We start from the raw sequence: 20,929 nt of genomic DNA, 5'->3' as shown, positions 1-20,929 counted from the left end.
TCTGGCCGTGAGAGTTTACATATTAAAAGGTTTCTTCTTTTTATTTGTCCTTTCATAGCTTCTATTTCCTTCCTGTAATGACTTAATATTGGTTTAGGTCGTTTCGTATTTTTCTTGATAACTGCTTTTATACATAGGATAAGAGATGAAGTGTTCAAGTAAGACTTTATTTGTTGGCTGCTAACTTCGACAAATGTTTTAATATTCTTTTCGGGTCCACATTTTGACACATTGTAGAAGGCCCAGACTGCTCACTGAGTGGTGGTGCAACAAGAACCGACCTTCCAGATTTTTACGTTGTTGCTTCAGTTCCATCAGTCGATTCTTGTCTAACTGATCAACAATGTGTACAGTAATAGCTACAAAGTCCTCTTCTTCAACGACATTTCTGTCACATGGCCAAAGTCTGTTGCCTTAAAACCGTTTAGCGCTATGACCATACAAACAGATCCGGGGTATGCATTACCTAGGAGTTCTGCAATGTTAGCTTGTTTTATGACACTGTCAGGATTTAAACATAGCGAAGAAGATGCCGCTTCATTGTAGCTGTTTTTTAGTGTTATAAAAAACGATCTGTCCAATGGCTGTAGACGATGAGTCGTGTGAGCAGGAAATGATACCACGAGAATGCCATAATCACGAGCCAGCTGAACTGCTTCTAAATTTTTGTTGTATGTGCTATGTCCTTCCAGAAAAAGTAACATTTGTCTCTGCTTGCTTTATTTTACTTTTGTACATTTTGTGAAATGTCCTATCCATCGGACAAACAGTTCTGATGCTATGCATCCATTTGTCGAGCATCCAAAAGCTGTAATTAGTTGAGCTCCCCTTTTTAAGAATCATTTTTTCTGCTGCAGTTAATATTAATATCGGAGGGATGAATTCACCTGCATTCACTGGACGTACACATGTTGTCATAAGACCCCTTCCTCAGCTTGTGACTGCGGCCACTTTGTGTTTGCATTTCCGGGCTGTTTCTTCAGACGGTGAATAATGCGTTATACATTTAACTATATATGACGGTAGTTTCTGTTCCCGAAAGAACACATACCGTGGATGACCATGCAGCTTTCTAGAAATGAAATGATAATTAAATAGACACCCTAGCTGCAAACAGGCGTTGATATACTTCACTGGGGACATGTTGAAAATGTGTGCCCCGACCGGGACTCGAACCCGGGATCTCCTGCTTACATGGCAGATCCCGGGTTCGAGTCCCGGTCGGGGCACACATTTTCAACATGTCCCCAGTGAAGTATATCAACGCCTGTTTGCAGCTAGGGTGTCTATTTAATTATCATTTCATTTCTAGAAAGCTGCATGGTCATCCACGGTATGTGCTCTTTCGGGAACAGAAACTACCGTCATATATAGTTAAAATATGGCTTCCCGGCCATTGACCTTCTTGTGTGAACGCACACGCTATGCCCGAACTCGTACGGGACTTGGTAGATTAATCTGCCACGAGTAATGAGTATGATGGGCAAACATCTATTAGGCGCACTACGAATGTAGTGGTGTAGACATGTTGGGAATGTGGATCTCACGGGGAGCGTGCAAGGGATAAGTCCCTGCAGACGCACTATCGTCTGTGCCCTCCGTGGCTCAGATGGATAGAGCGTCTGCCATGTAAGAAGGAGATCCCGGGTTCGAGTCCCGGTCGGGGCACTCATTTTCAACATGTCCCCAGTGAAGTATATCAACGCCTGTTTGCAGCTAGGGTGTCTATTTAATTATCATTGCGTTATACATTTGGTCAGCAGTAAACTTATATTCATCTAGTATCTCCTCATATATATATCAAGAAACTCATTAACACGCTCTTTTTAAACCCCTTGCTTCGTGGCTTCGATATTACTTCTGGAACTGGCAAGGAAAAAGTGGGATGATGTTTCATAGATCTGCAATACCATTTTTTTTCTTTATTGAAGCGGTGCGGTGGATGATATTTCTCAGCAAATTGGTATTTAAATTTCATTAATTCAGTAATAGTTACTCCGAAGAATCTAGACTTTAACTTAATTACAGGCTCTGCTAATTCATCTTTCCTCTCTGCTGTCAAATCATTAGAGCTTCCGAATTTTGATGTTTTGTTTAAACCATTCACATGACGACGCAGTGTAGGCTTTGGTGCATTATATCTTCCACATGCATCATTAAATCCAGTTTCACCATTCCGATGAAGTGGCCGTGCGGTTCTAGGCGCTGCAGTCTGGAACCGCGAGACCGCTACGGTCGCAGGTTCGAATCCTGCCTCGGGCATGGATGTGTGTGATGTCCTTAGGTTAGTTCGGTTTAACTAGTTCTAAGTTCTAGGGGACTAATGACCTCAGAAGTTGAGTCCCATAGTGCTCAGAGCCATTTGAACCAACCATTCCGATGTTTTACCGTCCATATTCTCCTGCTTCCATTTATTCTGTTCCCACTTCGTCATATTGATCAGCAGAAACAAACAGTTTTTAACTGGTATGTAATTTCGATCCATGCCTAAGTCGTACTGGTACGATTTGCGAATGCTCCACTGGTACGACGTAGGCAGTGAGACGTTTATCAGTTCAAACCAGAACTACAGGCATAACTTAGAATTTTTCTACCGTTTAATTATGCTTAAATACATGACAGAGCACCACGAAAGTAAATAAGGTACAAAACAATTACTTTATCATCATATTGTTCTCTGAAATTGGTTACAAATAAGCGAGAGACTTTCAAACTTACTTGTTAATTATTTTTCTATGAAGACCTCCAGCGGTCAGCTCTTTTGTTTTTGCTTACTCCCACGAGTGTTTAGTTCAGTTTTACACCACTTGATGTCGAGCTTTACAAACATGGGATCAGGCATTACTGGCGCTGTGGTACAACTAACGCACCCTTACCATGTATGACTCCGTATGAGTCATAATTTCTCTTATCTTGGTGCTACTTATGCGAAATGTACTTTAGTGGCAGCGGAATCGTTCTGCAGTCAGCTTCCATTACCGGCTTTCTAAATTTTATGAATAGGTTTTCGCGAAAAGAACGTCGTCTTACCTCCAGGTTTCCCATTGGAGTTCACGAAGCATCTCTTAATAAATGCGCGTTGATCGAAATCACTGGTAAGAGATCTAGCAGTATGCTTCTCAACTGCGTCGATGTCTTCCTTTAATCCGACTTGGTGGGACTCCCAAACACTCGAGCAGAGCTCAAGAGTGGGTCCCACGAGTGTTCGATACGCGGTCTCCTTTACAGAGGAGCTAAACTTTCCTAAAACGCTTAATAAACAGCAGTCAACCATTTGCCTCCCCTGCCCCTGCAATCGACCTAATATGCTCGTTCCATTTCATTTCACTCTGCAGCGTCACACCTAGATATTTAACCGGCAGCACACCACTAATAACGTATTCGAACATTACTGGATTGTTTTTTCACACTTATCTTCTTTACATCACATTATTTTACACTTGGAGAAAGCTGGCTGCCATCAAACAGACTGGACATTTTGTCTAAGTCACCTTGTATCCTCCTACATTCACTCAACGACGACACGTGCCGACGCACCACAGCGTCATCAGCAAACAATGCAGATTCCTGTCCACCCTGTCCGCCAGACCATTTATATGTTTAGAGTAAAAGAGCAGTAATATCACACTTCCCTGGGGTACTCCTGACGATACCTGTGTCTCTGATGGACATTCGCCGTCCAGATCAACGTACTAAGTTCTATTAACTTTGTAAGCTTTCTGCAAAACTTTGCATATAAATGAAAACACTGAATAATTTTTTTTTTCAAAAACTTTTTCATCGTCTAACGTGTTCTTTAGATCTCATATTCAACTACAGATCAATATGCCGGTGGGTGGCCTTATGTTGTACATGTAAACAGTGTCGTGAAACAAAACTTTAAACTTAGTGAAATACTGAGTTTGAAATAATGAAAATTAATCTAATTAAATGCCAAAAGTAATTAATTATGTACTCAGCGGAAACTATTTAACTGTAACTCAACATTGAAGTACATTATAAAATTTGCGGGACATGAAGTGCAATTTCTGACTTGAAATGTCCACATAAATGAAGTACTACTCAACTCAGAAGAAAAAGAACTATTTAAGATTACATACACAGTTCACTGTAAATCAATCCACTTGCTTAGCACAACACCTGATAATTCTGACTACAGACTATTTCCACATAAGAATGGAAAGTGAGATCTGCCCTGAAATATAAGTAACTTACCTCATGCTCAGCATATTGTTTTGTGTCCTGTCTTGTGACCTTCTCGAAAGCAAATAGAAGTCAGCAGATGCAACAGCTAAAGAAAAAATAAATTACTCAGCTACAAAGTTTGTTTTTTCCTTGTCAGAAACAATCGACGGCTCCGTATAGCTCCATATTTAGCAATTATATACAACCACTCACTCACAGAAAGATTCGTACCTGAAGACTCGAAAATTGCTCAAGTCGCACCAATACCCAAAAAGGGAAGTAGGAGTAATCCGCTGAATTACAGGCCTATATCACTAACGTCAATTTGCAGCAGGGTTTTAGAACATATACTGTATTCGAACATTATGAAGTACCTCGAAGAAAACAATTTATTGACATATAGTCAGCACGGATTCTGAAAATATCGTTATTGTGAAACACAACTAGCTCTTTATACTCATGAAGTAATAAGTGCTATCGACAGGGGATGTCAAATTGATTCCATATCTTTAGATTTCCAGAAAGCTTTCGACACCGTTCCTCACAAGCGTCTTCTAACCAAACTGCGTGCCTGCGGAGTATCGCCTCAGTTGTGCGACTGGATTCGTGATTTCCTGTCAGGAAGGTCACAGTTCGTAGTAATAAACGGAAAGTCATCGAGTAAAACGGTAGTAATATTCGGCGTTCCCCATGGGAGTGTTATAGGCCGTCTATTGTTCCTGATCTACACTCCTGGAAATGGAAAAAAGAACACATTGACACCGGTATGTCAGACCCACCATACTTGCTCCGGACACTGCGAGAGGGCTGTACAAGCAATGATCACACGCACGGCACAGCGGACACACCAGGAACCGCGGTGTTGGCCGTCGAATGGCGCTAGCTGCGCAGCATTTGTGCACCGCCGCCGTCAGTGTCAGCCAGTTTGCCGTGGCATACGGAGCTCCATCGCAGTCTTTAACACTGGTAGCATGCCGCGACAGCGTGGACGTGAACCGTATGTGCAGTTGACGGACTTTGAGCGAGGGCGTATAGTGGGCATGCGGGAGGCCGGGTGGACGTACCGCCGAATTGCTCAACACGTGGGGCGTGAGGTCTCCACAGTACATCGATGTTGTCGCCAGTGGTCGGCGGAAGGTGCACGTGCCCGTCGACCTGGGACCGGACCGCAACGACGCACGGATGCACGCCAAGACCGTAGGATCCTACGCAGTGCCGTAGGGGACCGCACCGCCACTTCCCAGCAAATTAGGGACACTGTTGCTCCTGGGGTATCGGCGAGGACCATTCGCAACCGTCTCCATGAAGCTGGGCTACGGTCCCGCACACCGTTAGGCCGTCTTCCGCTCACGCCCCAACATCGTGCAGCCCGCCTCCAGTGGTGTCGCGACAGGCGTGAATGGAGGGACGAATGGAGACGTGTCGTCTTCAGCGATGAGAGTCGCTTCTGCCTTGGTGCCAATGATGGTCGTATGCGTGTTTGGCGCCGTGCAGGTGAGCGCCACAATCAGGACTGCATACGACCGAGGCACACAGGGCCAACACCCGGCATCATGGTGTGGGGAGCGATCTCCTACACTGGCCGTACACCACTGGTGATCGTCGAGGGGACACTGAATAGTGCACGGTACATCCAAACCGTCATCGAACCCATCGTTCTACCATTCCTAGACCGGCAAGGGAACTTGCTGTTCCAACAGGACAATGCACGTCCGCATGTATCCCGTGCCACCCAACGTGCTCTAGAAGGTGTAAGTCAACTACCCTGGCCAGCAAGATCTCCGGATCTGTCCCCCATTGAGCATGTTTGGGACTGGATGAAGCGTCGTCTCACGCGGTCTGCACGTCCGGCACGAACGCTGGTCCAACTAGAGGCGCCAGGTGGAAATGGCATGGCAAGCCGTTCCACAGGACTACATGCAGCATCTCTACGATCGTCTCCATGGGAGAATAGCAGCCTGCATTGCTGCGAAAGGTGGATATACACTGTACTAGTGCCGACATTGTGCATGCTCTGTTGCCTCTGTCTATGTGCCTGTGGTTCTGTCAGTGTGATCATGTGATGTATCTGACCCCAGGAATGTGTCAATAAAGTTTCACCTTCCTGGGACAATGAATTCACGGTGTTCTTATTTCAATTTCCAGGAGTGTATATTAGCGACGTAGGAGACAATCTGAGTAGCCGTCATAGATTGTTTGCAGATGATGCTGTCATTTACCGTCTTGTAAAGTCATCAGATGATCAAAACGACTTGCAAAATGATTTAGATAAGATATCTGTATGGTGCGAAAAGTGGCAATTGACCCCGAATAAATAAAAGTGTGAAGTTATTCACATGAGTACTAAAAGAAATCAGCTAAATTTTGATTACGCGGTAAGTCACAAAAATCTGAGGGGTGTAAATTCAACTAAATACTTAGGGATTACAATTACAAATAACCTAAATTGGAACGATCACATAGATAATATTGTGGGTAGAGAAAACCAAAGACTGCGATTCATTGGCAGAACACTTAGAAGGTGCAACAGGTCTACCAAAGAGACTGCTTACACTACGCTTGTCCGCCCTATTCTGGAATATTGCTGTGCGGTGTGGGATCCGCATCAGGTGGGACTGACGAATGACATCGAAAAAGTACGAAAAAGGGTAGCTCGTTTTTTATTATTGCGAAATAGGGGAGATAGTGTCACAGACATGATACGTGAATTGGAGTGGCAATCATTAAAACAAAGGCGATTTTCGTTGCGTTGGGATCTTCTCATGAAATTTCAATCACCAATTTTCTCCTCCGATTGCGAAAACATTCTATTGGCACCCACTTACATACAGAGAAATGATCATCATGATAAAATAAGAGAATTCAGGGCTCGCACAGAAAAATTTAAGTGCTCGTTTTTCCTGCGTGCCGTCCGAGAGTGGATCAGTAGAGAGACAGCATGAAGGTGGTTCATTGAACCCTCTGTCAGGCACGTTATTGTGAATAGCAGAGTAATCACGTAGATGTAGTGGTGTAAGGTGAAATGCACGCGCGACAAAGTATTCAAAACTTTACTAAGCGTGATCAAGGAATATTTCACTTTAAAGAAAATCGTTCTTGAAAAATTAAATTCTGATTATTGCCAAAAAAAAAAGACTGTACGATATAAGAAGACATTTAAAATTACGTCATTCTGTCAATAAAAAAATTACAGAGTTTCCAACCAAATGCGTTATTTGTTACGTAATGAAACCAAAGAGATCAAATGTAACTAATCTTGAATGTCATTAGCTATCTGAGGGATCAAAATTTCTTTCAGTTAATAGTTCTGAGAAACAAACATTTCATTCTTGCGTATGCATAGGTTACTTTGAAAAATTCCTCCAAGAAAGCTCTTCCCCATCAACAGAATCACTTACGTATGTTTACAGGTACGTTTTCCGCTTCATAACAAAGTATTCCGGATAATTTCTCTCTGATTCACAAGTATCCAATCTACTTCTCTAAATACTCAGCTGCTCGCTACTGTGCCTCAAATAAGAGTGCTAAGTGCTGCACAACTGACAAGCGAGCAAGCGAACCACAGATAAAATTAAACACAGAGTCAAGGATCTTACTCACTACTTGTGCAACGTGCTCATTCATCTCTGTCCCAGTACAGTGAAGGTGAATTATTTACAGTGCAAGAAAATATATGAAGTCTTCGAGCCCCTCATTTATCTGGGAACCTCTTCCATATATCCGAACCTTTGATAATATCAGGCAGTGGGGCGCCGTGTCAAGAACTTTGCGAAAGTCTGGGAATATTTAATCTTTTGCCCTTCGTCCATGATTGGAGGATATCATGTGAGAAAATGGCAAGCTGTGATTCGGGCCAGTGATGCTTCCAAAACTTTCTTGATTTCTGGACAGAAACTTTTCCATCTCAAGGAAATTTATTATTTTCGAACATGAATATGTGCAAGAGTTCTGTAGCAAACCAATGTCCAGAATACTGATCTGTAATTTTGTCAGTCGGTGTTCTTATTCTTCTTATATACAGGAGTCACCTGCGCTTTCTCCAGTTGCTTCGGATTTGCGTTGGGCGAGAGATTCGTGATAAATACAAGCTAAGCAAGGGATAGACATTATAGAGTACTTTCTGTAAAACCGAACTGGGATTCCATCTGGACGTTGCAAATTATTTGTTTTCAACTCTTTCAGTTACTTCTGAACGCCACACGGAAGTCTGTGTAAATATTATACTACCGTTTGTGCGTGAATGATTTTTTAACTGCGAAATTTAAGATTTCAGCTTTCATTTTGCTGTCTTCTGTTGTCATATCAGACTGCCCCATAGTATCTTATCGCCTTCCTATTTTTTTATTCATTACTATGCCTACTCCTGTATTACACCTATCTGATTTTGTGTTGATCACCCTGTACTGGCCAGATCAAAAGTCACGACCTAATTTCGACTATACTTTCCATCCTTTCCACTTTCCCTTCTAAATTCTCTAACCTACCTATTGGATTAATGGACCTAAAATTCCAAGCTTGATCCCTAGAATGCCATTTCTGTTTTTCCTGGTGATGACTCCTTCCTGAGCAGTCCACATCTGGACATCCGAATGGGGAACTATATTATCTCCGGAATATTTTACTCAAGAGGATGCCATCGTCATTGAGATATAGAAGAGACCTCCACTCTTTCGGGGAAAAAAATCACGGCTGTAGTTCCCCTTGTTTTCAGCCGTTCTCAGTATCATCACAGCAAAGGCCAGTAGGGTAACTTTACAAAACAACATCAGTCAGTCATCCAGACTGTTTCCCCTGAAACTACCCTAAAGGCTGCCGTCCGTTTTCAGGGCTCACGGGTTGTTCTGGCCTCTCTACAGACATCCCTCCGTTGTTGCTGCATCTACGGGATCTATATCGTTGATGCAAGTGAGCCACCCCACCTCAGTACGGTCCATGGTTCATAGAGGAGGAGTGAGGGGGGTGGGGGTATTAAAATGAAAGATTACTACACGAAAGACGATATAACATTAGAAACGTCAATCTGTTATTATTTAAATTTATGCTAGGAAGTATTCCCTAAGATGTTTAATTTTTATAAAAAAGCATTACAACTGGTTCAGTGTTCTCAAAGGAAATATTTGTAATTGATTAGTTAAGTGACAGAGCAATTATTTAGACTTTTGCTTAGCACCTTTGTTCAATGTCGGCTCAATAACGATTCATAAAAGTAGTGTCCAATAACGTTAAGACAAAATTGTCTTCTAAAGACTAACCTCACCCTTAAAACTCTGTAGCATGTGTAAAACTCTTCCTTCTCTGGATAAAAGTCGGTGATACCCCATTTTTGTTCATATGATGTGATTCATATTAACAAGTGTAACAAAAAAAGGAGATTTTCCAAGAAATTCCGTAGAATCTAGTTGCTTTTTGTGGTGTCACCGCCAGACACCACACTTGCTAGGTGGTAGCCTTTAAATCGGCCGCGGTCCCTTAGTATACGTCGGACCCGCGTGTCGCCACTATCAGTGATTGCAGACCGAGCGCCGCCACACGGCAGGTCTAGAGAGACTTCCTAGCACTCGCCCCAGTTGTATAACCGACTTTGCTAGCGATGGTTCACTGACAAATTACGCTCTCATTTGCCAAGACGATAGTTAGCATAGCCTTCACCTACGTCATTTGCTACGACTTAGCAAGGCGCCATGTTCAGTTACTATTGATATTGTAAATAATGTACAGACAGGAGCTACGTTCAACATTAATGGATTAAAGTTAAGTATTCCACCAGCTACATCCCTTTTTTTCTAGTCTAAATTCCTTGTCCTGTTTCAGACCTCACGCCAGCCTGCGTGAGCTCAAACGCGTGCCTTTCGGCTTCCTCTATAAGGGTTGGCTCTCCTGCCAATCCACAACACTTTTTCAGTGATGGTGTTGCCAGCTTTGTAAAATACCCTGTCACCTGGGCCAGAAATCGCCACAACACTAAAGTATTTACTTGATAAAACATGGTTTCGGAGACCAAAAATCTGCTACGTAGGAACCAACATGTATTTCGAAACAACGATCCAGTAAAACCCAGCTTGCTCTGTACGTCCCCGGTACCCAGCGGGTGTAAATAGTGGCGCCCATGTAGACAACGTGTTTCTTGACTTTCGTAACGCATTTGATACAGTTCCGCACTGACACCTAATGAATAAATTACTTGCATTCGGAATATCGAAGCAGCTGTGTGAGTGGAATGAAGAGTTTCTAGCAAACAGAACACAGCATGTAATTCTCAATGGCAGTGCAGTGAGTGGCAGTTGGCCTCAACGTAAACAAATGTAACGTATTGCGTGTTCATAGACAGAAACACCCACTATCTTATGATTACACAACTGCGGAACAATCACTCGAAGCAGTTACTTCAATAAAATACCTTGGGGTATGCGTACATGCTCAAAGTAGAACGACCAATAAAACTAATCGCAGGAAAGGCACATGCCATACTGAGATTGCCAGAATTTGCAACAAATGTAGTACGTCAACAAAGGAAATATTTCAACAAAACCGTCAACAAAAACTTGAATGTTGCTTATTAGTCTGGAACCCGTACCAGAGGGGATTAATAGAGGAAACAGAGAAGATCCAAAGACGAGCAGCGCGTTTCGTTACAGGCCCATTTAACAAGCACGAAAGTGCCTTGGAGATAATCAGCCAACTACAGTCACAGACGCTGCAAGAGAGGCGTTCTACATCAGGGTACGATTTATAATTAAACTTCAGAGGACATACATTTCTAGAAGAGTTTAGCCAACGTATTGTTTCCTCGCGAAAAGAAAATGTAGATAAAATTAGAGAGATTCGAGTCCACGCAGAGCCTTAGCGGCAATCTTTTATGCCGCAAACCGTTCACGACTGAAACAGGAAAGGGGGGCGGGAACGGGAAACGGGGGAGGGGGGGGGGGAGGTGAGAGCAGTGCACCAAGTACCTTCCGCCACACATCCTAATGTGTGACCGAGAGCTGGCTGAAACCCGAAGTGGAAAGCTCTGAGTCATTTAGCCGTTAGAGGCCATCGGAGGAGAAGTGTTCACTGCAATTGACAAAAATATTCTCTCTGTTGAGATCGAAGTTGACTGTGACAGTGAAGTTATGGTCGCCTATAACAGGTGTAGGTGAAACCAAGTTAATTGTTGGGTGTTTTTACCGGCCACCCGATTCTGCTGTGGCAGTTCTAGAATCATTCAAAGAAAGTCTACGGTCAATAGAGCGTAAATATCGATATCATGCAACACCTGTTGGAGGGGAATATAGAGTCAACGAAATGTGAAATGTTTTTGGACACATTTTCTCAAAATTGTCTTGAGCAGCTAGCTCGGCAGCCCACACGCAGTGTAAATATCTTACACCTTGTAGCTATAACTAGGCAGGATCTTATCGACGCTGTCAGTATAGAAACGGGGATTAGCGATCATGATGTCATTATAGCGACTGTGGTTACGAAAATTATTAAATCAGTTAAGAAGGCTAGGTGAGTGTTTCTGTTAGATAGAGCAGATATCTGACTTAGACAGTGAATTGGCATCACTTAGTTCCAGTAAGATGGATGTAAAGGAATTATGGGCGAAGTTTAAGCAGACCGTAAACCGTAATATAAAGAGTTATGTGCCTAATAACTGGATAAAGGATGGAAAATACCCACCATGGTTTAATAACGAAATTCAAAAGATGCTGAGGAAGTAGAGATTGTTGCACTCTCGGTTCCAAAGGGAGCGCATAAATGACGACAAGCGAAAGTTAGTAGGGATTCGTGCGTCTGTTAAAAGATCTATGTGCAAAGCACACAACAATTATTACCGTCACACGCTGGCAAAAGATCTGGCAGAAAACCCAAGAAAATTCTGGTCGTATGTAAAATCGTTAAGCGGGTCTAATGTTTCCATTCAGTCTCTTATTGACCAGTCTGGCGTGGCAATGGAAGATAGAAAACCGAAAGCTGAAGTTTTAAATTTTACTTTCAAGAAATCGTTCACACAGGATAATCGTACAAACATACCGTCATCTGACCATCGGGCATACTCCCGTATGGACGACAAAGTAATAAGCATACCTGGCATAGAAAAAGAACTGAAAGATTTGAAAGCAAGTAAATCACAAGGTGTGATGGAATCCCACTTAGATTTTACAAACAGTATTCTACGGCATTGTCCCCTTACCTAGCTTGCATTTATCATGAATCTCTCGCCCAGCACAAAGTCCCAAGTGACTGGAAAAAAAGCGCACGTGACTCCAGTGTACAGGGTGTTACAATAAGGTACGGCCAAACTTTCAGGAAACATTCCTCACACACAAATAAAGAAAAGATGTTATGTGGACATGTGTCCGGAAACGCTTAATTTCCATGTTAGAGATCATTTTAGTTTCGTCAGTATGTACTGTACTTCCTCGATTCACCGCCAGTTCGCCCAATTGAAGGAAGGTAATGTTGACTTCGGTTCTTGTGTTGACATGCGACTCATTGCTCTACAGTATTAGCATCAAGCACATCAGTACGTAGCATCAACAGGTTAGTGTTCATCACGAACGTGGTTTTGCAGTCAGTGCAATGTTTACAAATGCGGAGTTGGCAGATGCCCATTTGATGTGTGGATTAGCACGGGGCAATAGCCGTGGCGCGGTACGTTTGTATAGAGACAGATTTCCAGAACGAAGGTGTCCCGACAGGAAGACGTTCGAAGCAATTGATCGGCGTCTTTAGGGAGCACGGAACATTCCAGCCTATGACTCGCGACTGGGGAAGACCTAGAACGACGAGGACACCTGCAATGGACGAGGCAATTCTTCGTGCAGTTGACGATATCCCTAATGTCAGCGTCAGAGAAGTTGCTGCTGTACAAGGTAACGTTGACCACGTCACTGTATGGAGAGTGCTACGGGAGAACCAGCGATTTCCGTACCATGTACAGCGTGTACAAGCACTATCAGCAGCTGATTGCCCTCCACGGGTACATTTCTGCGAATGGTTCATCCAACAATGTGTCAATCCTCATTTCAGTGCAAATGTTCTCTTTACGGATGAGGCTTCATTCCAACGTGATCAAATTGTAAATTTTCACAATCAACATGTGTGGGCTGACGAGAATCCGCACGCAATTGTCCAATCACGTCATCAATACAGATTTTCTGTGAACGTTTGTGCAGGCATTGTTGGTGATATCTTGATTGGGCCCCATGTTCTTTCACCTACGCTCAATGGAGCACGTTATCATGATTTCATACGGGATACTCTACCTGTGCTGCTAGAACATGTGCCTTTACAAGTACGACACAACATGTGGTTCATGCACGATGGAGCTCCTGCACATTTCAGTCGAAGTGTTCGTACGCTTCTCAACAACAGATTCGGTGACCGATGGATTGGTAGAGGCGGACCAATTCCATGGTCTCCACGCTCTCCTGACCTCAACCCTCTTGACTTTCATTTATGGGGGCATTTGAAAGCTCTTGTCTACGCAACCCCGGTACCAAATGTAGAGACTCTTCGTGCTCGTATTGTGGACGGCTGTGATACAATACGCCATTCTCCAGGGCTGCATCAGCGCGTCAGGGATTCCATGCGACGGAGAGTGGATGCATGTATCCTCGCTAACGGAGGACATTTTGAACATTTTCTGTAACAAAGTGTTTGAAGTCACACTGGTACGTTCTGTTGCTGTGTGTTTCCATTCCATGATTAATGTGATTTGAAGAGAAGTAATAAAATGAGCTCTAACATGGAAAGTAAGCGTTTCCGGACACATGTCCACATAACATATTTTCTTTCTTTGTGTGTGAGAAAAGTTTCCTGAAAGTTTGGCCGTACCTTTTTGTAACACCCTGCATAAGAAAGGACGCGCAAAATTACCGACATTCTGTTTGCTGCAGAATCCTTGAACATCTTCTCAGTTCGAATATAATAAACTTTATTGACACTGAGAGGAGTACCGGTACGTCCATGAATCATCATGGTTTTAGAAAACATCGCTCGTGCAAAACTCAGTTTGCCCTCTTCTGTCACGATATATTGGGAACTGTGGATGAAGGGCAATTGTCAGAATACACATTTGTAGATTTCTGGAAAGCATTTGAGGCGGTGCCCCATTGCAGGTTGATAAAGAAGACACGAGAATATGGAATAAACTCCTAGATATGTGAGTGGCTCGAAGATTTCTTAAGTAATAGAACCTAGTATGTTGTCCTCAACGGCGAGTGTTCATCAGAGACAAGGGTATCGTCGGGAGTGTTCCAGGGAAGTGTGATAGGACCTCTGTTGTTCTCTGTATACGTGAATGATTTAGCTGACTGGGTGGGCAGCAATCTGTGGTTGTTTGCTGATGATGCCGTGCTGTTCTGTAAGGTGTCGCGGTTGAGTGACTGTAGAAAGATGCAAGAAGACTTAGGCAAAATTTCTAGTTGGTGTGATGAATGGCAGCTAGTCCTTTATGTGAAAAAATGTAAGTTAATGTGGATGAGTGGGAATATGAAACCTGTAATGTTCGGATACAGTATTACTAGTGTCCTGCTTGACACAGTAAAGTCGTTTAAATATCCGGGCGTAACGTGGCAAACCGATATGATGTGGAGCGAGCGTGTGATCACCGTAGCAGGGAAGGCGACTGGTCGACTTCGGTTTATTGGGAGAATGTTAGGAAAGAGTGGTTCACCTGTAAAGGAGACCACGGCATATAGGACGCTTGTGCGACCAATTCATGAGTACTGCTCGAGTGTTTGGGATCCGTACTAGTTTTGATTGAAGGAAGACATCGAAGCAATTCAGAGGCGGGCTGCTAGATTTGTTAAGACGCGGTCTGCTAGATATTTTACCGGTAGGTTCGAACAACAGGTGAGTGTTGCGGAGATGCTTCGGGGACTCAGCTGAGAAACCCTGGAGGGAAGGCGACTTTTTTTTCTTTTCTTTCCTATGTTTTTTCGAGGACCGATACTGACAAAATTTAGAGAACCGGCATTTGAAGCTGACTGCAGAACGGTTCTACTGCCTTCAACATACACTAGTGGCCATTAAAATTGCTACACCACGAAGATGACGTGCTACAGACGCGAAAATTTACCGACAGGAAGAAGATGCTGTGATATGCAAATGATTAGCTCTTCAGAGCATTCACACAAGGTTGGCGCCGGTGGCGACACCTACAACGTGCTGACATTGAGGAAAATTTCCAATCGATTTCTCATACACAAACAGCAGTTGACCGGCGTTGCCTGGTGAAACGTTGTTGTGATGCCTCGTGTAAGGAGGAGAAATGCGTACCATCACGTTTCCGACTTGGATAAAGGTCGTATCGCGACATTGCTGCTCGCGTTGGTCGACATCCAATGACTGTTAGCAGAATATGGAATCGGTGGGTTCAGGAGGGTAATACGGAACGCCGTGCTGGATCCCAATGGCCTCGTATCACTAGCAGTCGAGATGACAGGCATCTTATCCGCATGGCTGTAACGGATCGTGCAGCCACGTCTCGAACACTGAGTCAACAGATGGTGATGTTTGAAAGACAACAACCATCTGCACGAACAGTTCGACGACCTTTGCAGCAGCATGGACTATCAGCTCGGAGACCATGGCTGCGGTTAACCCTTGACGCTGCATCACAGACAGGAGCGCCTGCGATGGTGCACTCAACGACGAACCTGGGTGCACGAATGGCAAAACGTAATTTTTTTCGGATGAATCCAGGTTCTGTTTACAGCATCATGATGGTCGCATCCGTGTTTGGCGACATCGCGATGACCGCACATTGGAAGCGTGTATTCGTCATCGCCATACTGGCGTATCACCAAGCGTGATGGTATGGGGTGCCACTGGCTACACGTCTCGGTCACCTCTTGTTCACATTGACGGCGATTTGAAGAGTGGACGTTACATTTGAGATGTGTTACGACCCGTGGCTCTACCCTTCATTCGATCCCGGCGAAACCCTACATTTCAGCAGGATAATGTACGACCGCATGTTGCAGGTCCTGTACGGGCCTTTCTGGATAAAGAAAATGTTCGACTGCTGCCCTGGCCAGCACATACTCCAGATCTCTCATCAATTGAAAACGTCTGGTCAATGGTGGCCGAGCAACTGGCTCGTCACAATACGCCAGTCACTACTCTTGATGAACTGTGGTATCGTGTTGAAGCTGCAAGGGCAGCTGTACCTGTACACGCCATCCAAGCTCTGTTTGACTCAATGCCCAGGCGTATCAAAGCCGTTATTACGGCCAGAGGTGGTTGTTCTGGGTACTGATTTCTCAGGATCTATGCACCCAAATTGCGTGAAAATGTAATCACATGTCAGTTCCGGAATAATATATATGTCCAATGGATACCCGCGTATCATCTGCATTTCTTCTTGGTGTACCAATTTTAATGGCCAGTAGTGTATATATAAAATTATTTAATTATATGTATTTTGGCATGAGATTTATAATGATTCTTTGGAAGTTTGTTTAAATTAGTTATTTTTATTCATAACTATATTGTTGTGCTTTTTATTCAAATTCTTTTTTTTTTAACGTACTTGCATCTTGTGTCCTGTGCATGCAACCCTTTGTTGTTCTGTGTCTACTAAATGCGCAGTACAGGTTTATCCCAGTAAATATTTCTTTGCAGATCATAAACTATACTGTAGCATGCTGCTTGTGCTTATACTGCTCAGTCATATGACTGACGGAGGGATCATGGGAGCTGTAGAAGGGGAGAGTGGAGTGGGCTGTTGGGGTGGGGATCGAGGAAGGGAGAGTGATGTCTCTCACACAGACACACACACACAGTGCTCTGCCACCCAACCTTCCTATACATCCCCACTCAACATCCCAGCTCTCTCTCCCCTTCTACATCTCCCATGATCCCCAGTAAGTCATGTGACTAAGCACTGCAAGTATGTGCAGTATACTACAGTACAGGTTATATGAAAAGAATTATTTACTGGAAGAAATCTGTAGTATGTGCATTTAGCACATATACAATAACAAGTGGTTGTGTGAACAGCAGAAAATGAATGTAAGTAAAAATCACAACAACGCAGTTATAAATACAATAATATTTTCAGTATACTGACAGTATTATATCGATGTATTGTAAGTAGGCTGTTTAGGTTTTTTTATTGGTAACGCCACCTCTGTATGAAAATCACTGGCTGTGCTGTGTGCAGCCTGTGGCTGTTTTGCATTGTTGTAATACTCGCCATTGTAGTGTTAGGCAGCTGGCTGTGAACAGCGCGTAACGTTGGGCAGTTGGAGGTGAGCCGCCAGCAGTGGTGGATGTGGGGAGAGAGATGGCGGAGTTTTGAAATTTGTCATGAACTGCTATATTTATATATGATGATATCAAGGTAAATACATTGTTTGTTCTCTATTAATATCTTTCATTTGCTAACTATCCCTATCAGTAGTTAGTGCCTTCCATCGTTTGAATCTTTTATTTAGCTGGCAGTAGTGGCGCTCGCTGTATTGCAGTAGCTTGAGCAGCGAAGATTTTTGTGAGGTAAGTGATTTGTGAAAGGTATAGTTTAATGTTAGTCAGGGCCATTCTTTTGTAGGGAATTTTGAAAGTCAGATTGCGTTGCGCTAAAAAATATTGTGTGTCAGTTTAAGCACAGTCTTGTATAAATTGTTCGAAAGGGGACGTTTCATATGTCGACCCTTAGCCTAGGATACCTCACTGGAATCTTCTGATTTTTTTTTCTTGTAGTTTGTGTAATTAGTGTAGCTTTTGTTTATTGCTAGCGCGTAATTGTAGAGAAAATCTCCTTTGTAGTTGCAGTCTTTCATTGTTGTACAGTAAAACAGGTGTGGCATGCATGTAGATTTGCACCAAGTATTTCGCAGCTGCAATTAACTAGATATTATTTTCAGTGTTATGTTAATGTGTTCTCTTATTTTTGCTCTTCAAATTGTGTTTTTCTGTGTTGTCGTGTGAAATACTGTGACAATAATGGCGTGTGAAAAACGTAATACTAGGCTCCAAAGTAAACTGAGAAATGACAGTGAAGACGAAAGCAGTGTGTTAGCGCCACCGAGTAATGAATTAACTGATGTTCAAAGTAATAATTTGGTAATTGTGCATAGGGAAATGGAGCGGGCGGCAAACAATGGCGTAGACAGTGAAACAATTAGTGAGCAGGGAAGCATTATCGATCGGTCGGTTGGCAACAGTTCGCCCCAGGAATCCGAAATGACAGGACACAATTTCGCAAATACTGTAGATTCAGGTTTTGGGTCATCACCGTTTTCTCAAATAAGTCAAAACACATTTTCTGCTTGTCAAAATGTGAATGTTGCCGGTGCAAATGCACTGCCGAAAAGTGTAGAGAAACAGATTCCAGACACTAACACATTATTATTGCAATTAATGCAGCAAATGAAACAAAATCAGAGTCAAACACAGAGTCAAATCTTCAAAAGTTAGACACAACGCTAGAACAAAATCAGAAACAAATGGGACAAAATCTTCAAAAGTTAGACACAATGGAACAACACCAGAGACAAACACAGCAACAGTTAGACGCAATGGAACAAAATCTTCAAAAGTTAGACACCACACTTGAACAAACACGTGAGGATTTAACTAATGAGTTACATCACATTGAATCGAAATGTCAAAAAGTCTGTAACGACGTAAAAACACAAATTTGTGAGCATTTTCAACCTATTTTTTCGCGGCATGAAAATGCACTACAGAATCACGAAGCAGCCATAAAAGAACTGCAAACTACTGTTCATGAAAATCACGAGACCTTGCAAGCTAAATTTGACTCAGTTGCATCTACCGATTCGGTTACGCAACTTGCAAAAACTCAGGAAAACTTGAAGGACACAGTAGATTCGATTTCAACACAAATGGACACTCTGAAACTTGGTTCAGAAAAACACACTGAGGAAATGTGTTCACTATCGGAGAAAGTAGCCGAACTTTCGGATCAGGTCACTAACTTATCTACAAAGGTAGATGATGATCTGAATGACACAAGACCTGTAGCCTTCACTGACACAGGAGAGTATGAACAAATTAGAAAATTCAAACAAAATCAAAATCAAATCAATACACAGAACAAAAGAGAAATCCGGGAAGTACAAGATCAGTTGACGCAGGTAATACAAGAATTACATATTTCAGAGGACACTCGCGCTCCAGTACGGGAAGAGGGACATAGAAATACGGAACAACCACAAAATAATAACACAGCGCATTTCGGAAATTATGAAAGAAATTGGCAAGGCACACCGAATTTTGAGATGGAATCACAGAAACAACGTAACAATGACCGATATGCGACTCGCCGACACGATGATTTTGACTATAAGCTGTTTATTACTACACGCAAATTTAAAACATTTAAGAATTCTCGCAACGACATTCATCCACAAGCGTGGCTCCATCAATTCTCTCATTGTTTTCCTCCCAACTGGTCATTAGAACACAGATTAGAATTTATGTGTGGCTATTTAGAGAATGAACCAGCTGTAAGAATGCGATCGGTCATTCACGATTGCCACAGCGAAGGAGAATTTTATCATGCCTTCCTCTCAGCATATTGGTCTCAAGCTACACAAGACCGAGTAAAACATAGCATCATAATGATGAAACATTTCGAACAATCTGAATTTTCCAGTCTTGTGAAATATTTTGAAGACATGTTACACAAGAATCAGTACCTGTCAAACCCATACAGCCCCTCAGAACTCATCCGCATTTGCTTAATCAAACTGCCTGAACATTTACGACATATTATTTTGGCAGGACGTTGCAAAGACGACATTGAAGCTTTTCAGGGACTGTTACAAGAACTGGAAATTGACACTGACAATCGCGGAACGCACGAGCACAACAATTACAGATCACATCCGTCGCAATTCCGCGATGAAAGAAATAATAACTGGACGCGACAAGGCTATTCTCACAACACAAATCGTGACCAAAACAGACACCACCCGTATGACAACCACTGGCAGAGTAATAACTACAGAGAAAGTTCGCATTTCCGTAGTAATGAATATGACAGAGACAATCATAGAAACAGACAATATGGTAACCAGAACTATTATTATCAAGGGAGACAGAATAACTTCAGACGCAACAGTCCAGCGCGCAGTTACGATTCAGGGAGAAATTCTCCACCACATGACCGACAAGAAAGAAACTATGGCATCTACCGACATGACGACAGACGATATGATCGTAACGACAGACCTGAATTGCATCAGAACTGGCGTGATTCAAACAGAGCAGGGCCCTCTCGAGGAGGTGACTTTGTAGAAGCTAGGTCTCAAAATCCCAATAACGACGCGCGCCAACAAAGAGACAGACAATGACTCGCACAGCAGGCAGCCGCGTGCGCCCGCTGGCTCCGAGAAAAATAACATAAGACGCTAGCCTTGAGAAAAATTTTAGCATTCTTTACCGATGTATACAACATGATAATTGCGTTGAAGTTGAAACTCTGCGTACTAGGAAGAGTAAAGGTTTACACCACATTTCACACGTAAAACCGTTTATTGAGAGATAATGTGCTTTTTTAACTTGAGATTTTAATGCAAAATTTGGTTTATTTGAAAATACATTCTGAAATTAAAGTGCTTTCTGAGAGATACCAGATGACACAGAGGTTAGTTTATGTGACAGCTACACGATTTTATCACGACGCTACTAATGAGTGACAATTTACAATGTTGCTTTTGCGGTGTATCTGTTTTATATTTGCACAGTTTTTCTGTATTGTTCTGGAAAGTAAAACATGTTT

The sequence above is a fragment of the Schistocerca nitens genome, chromosome 9 (assembly GCF_023898315.1).
Source record: "Schistocerca nitens isolate TAMUIC-IGC-003100 chromosome 9, iqSchNite1.1, whole genome shotgun sequence".
Classification (NCBI taxonomy): domain Eukaryota; kingdom Metazoa; phylum Arthropoda; class Insecta; order Orthoptera; family Acrididae; genus Schistocerca; species Schistocerca nitens.
This window is presented reverse-complemented; position numbering follows the sequence as displayed.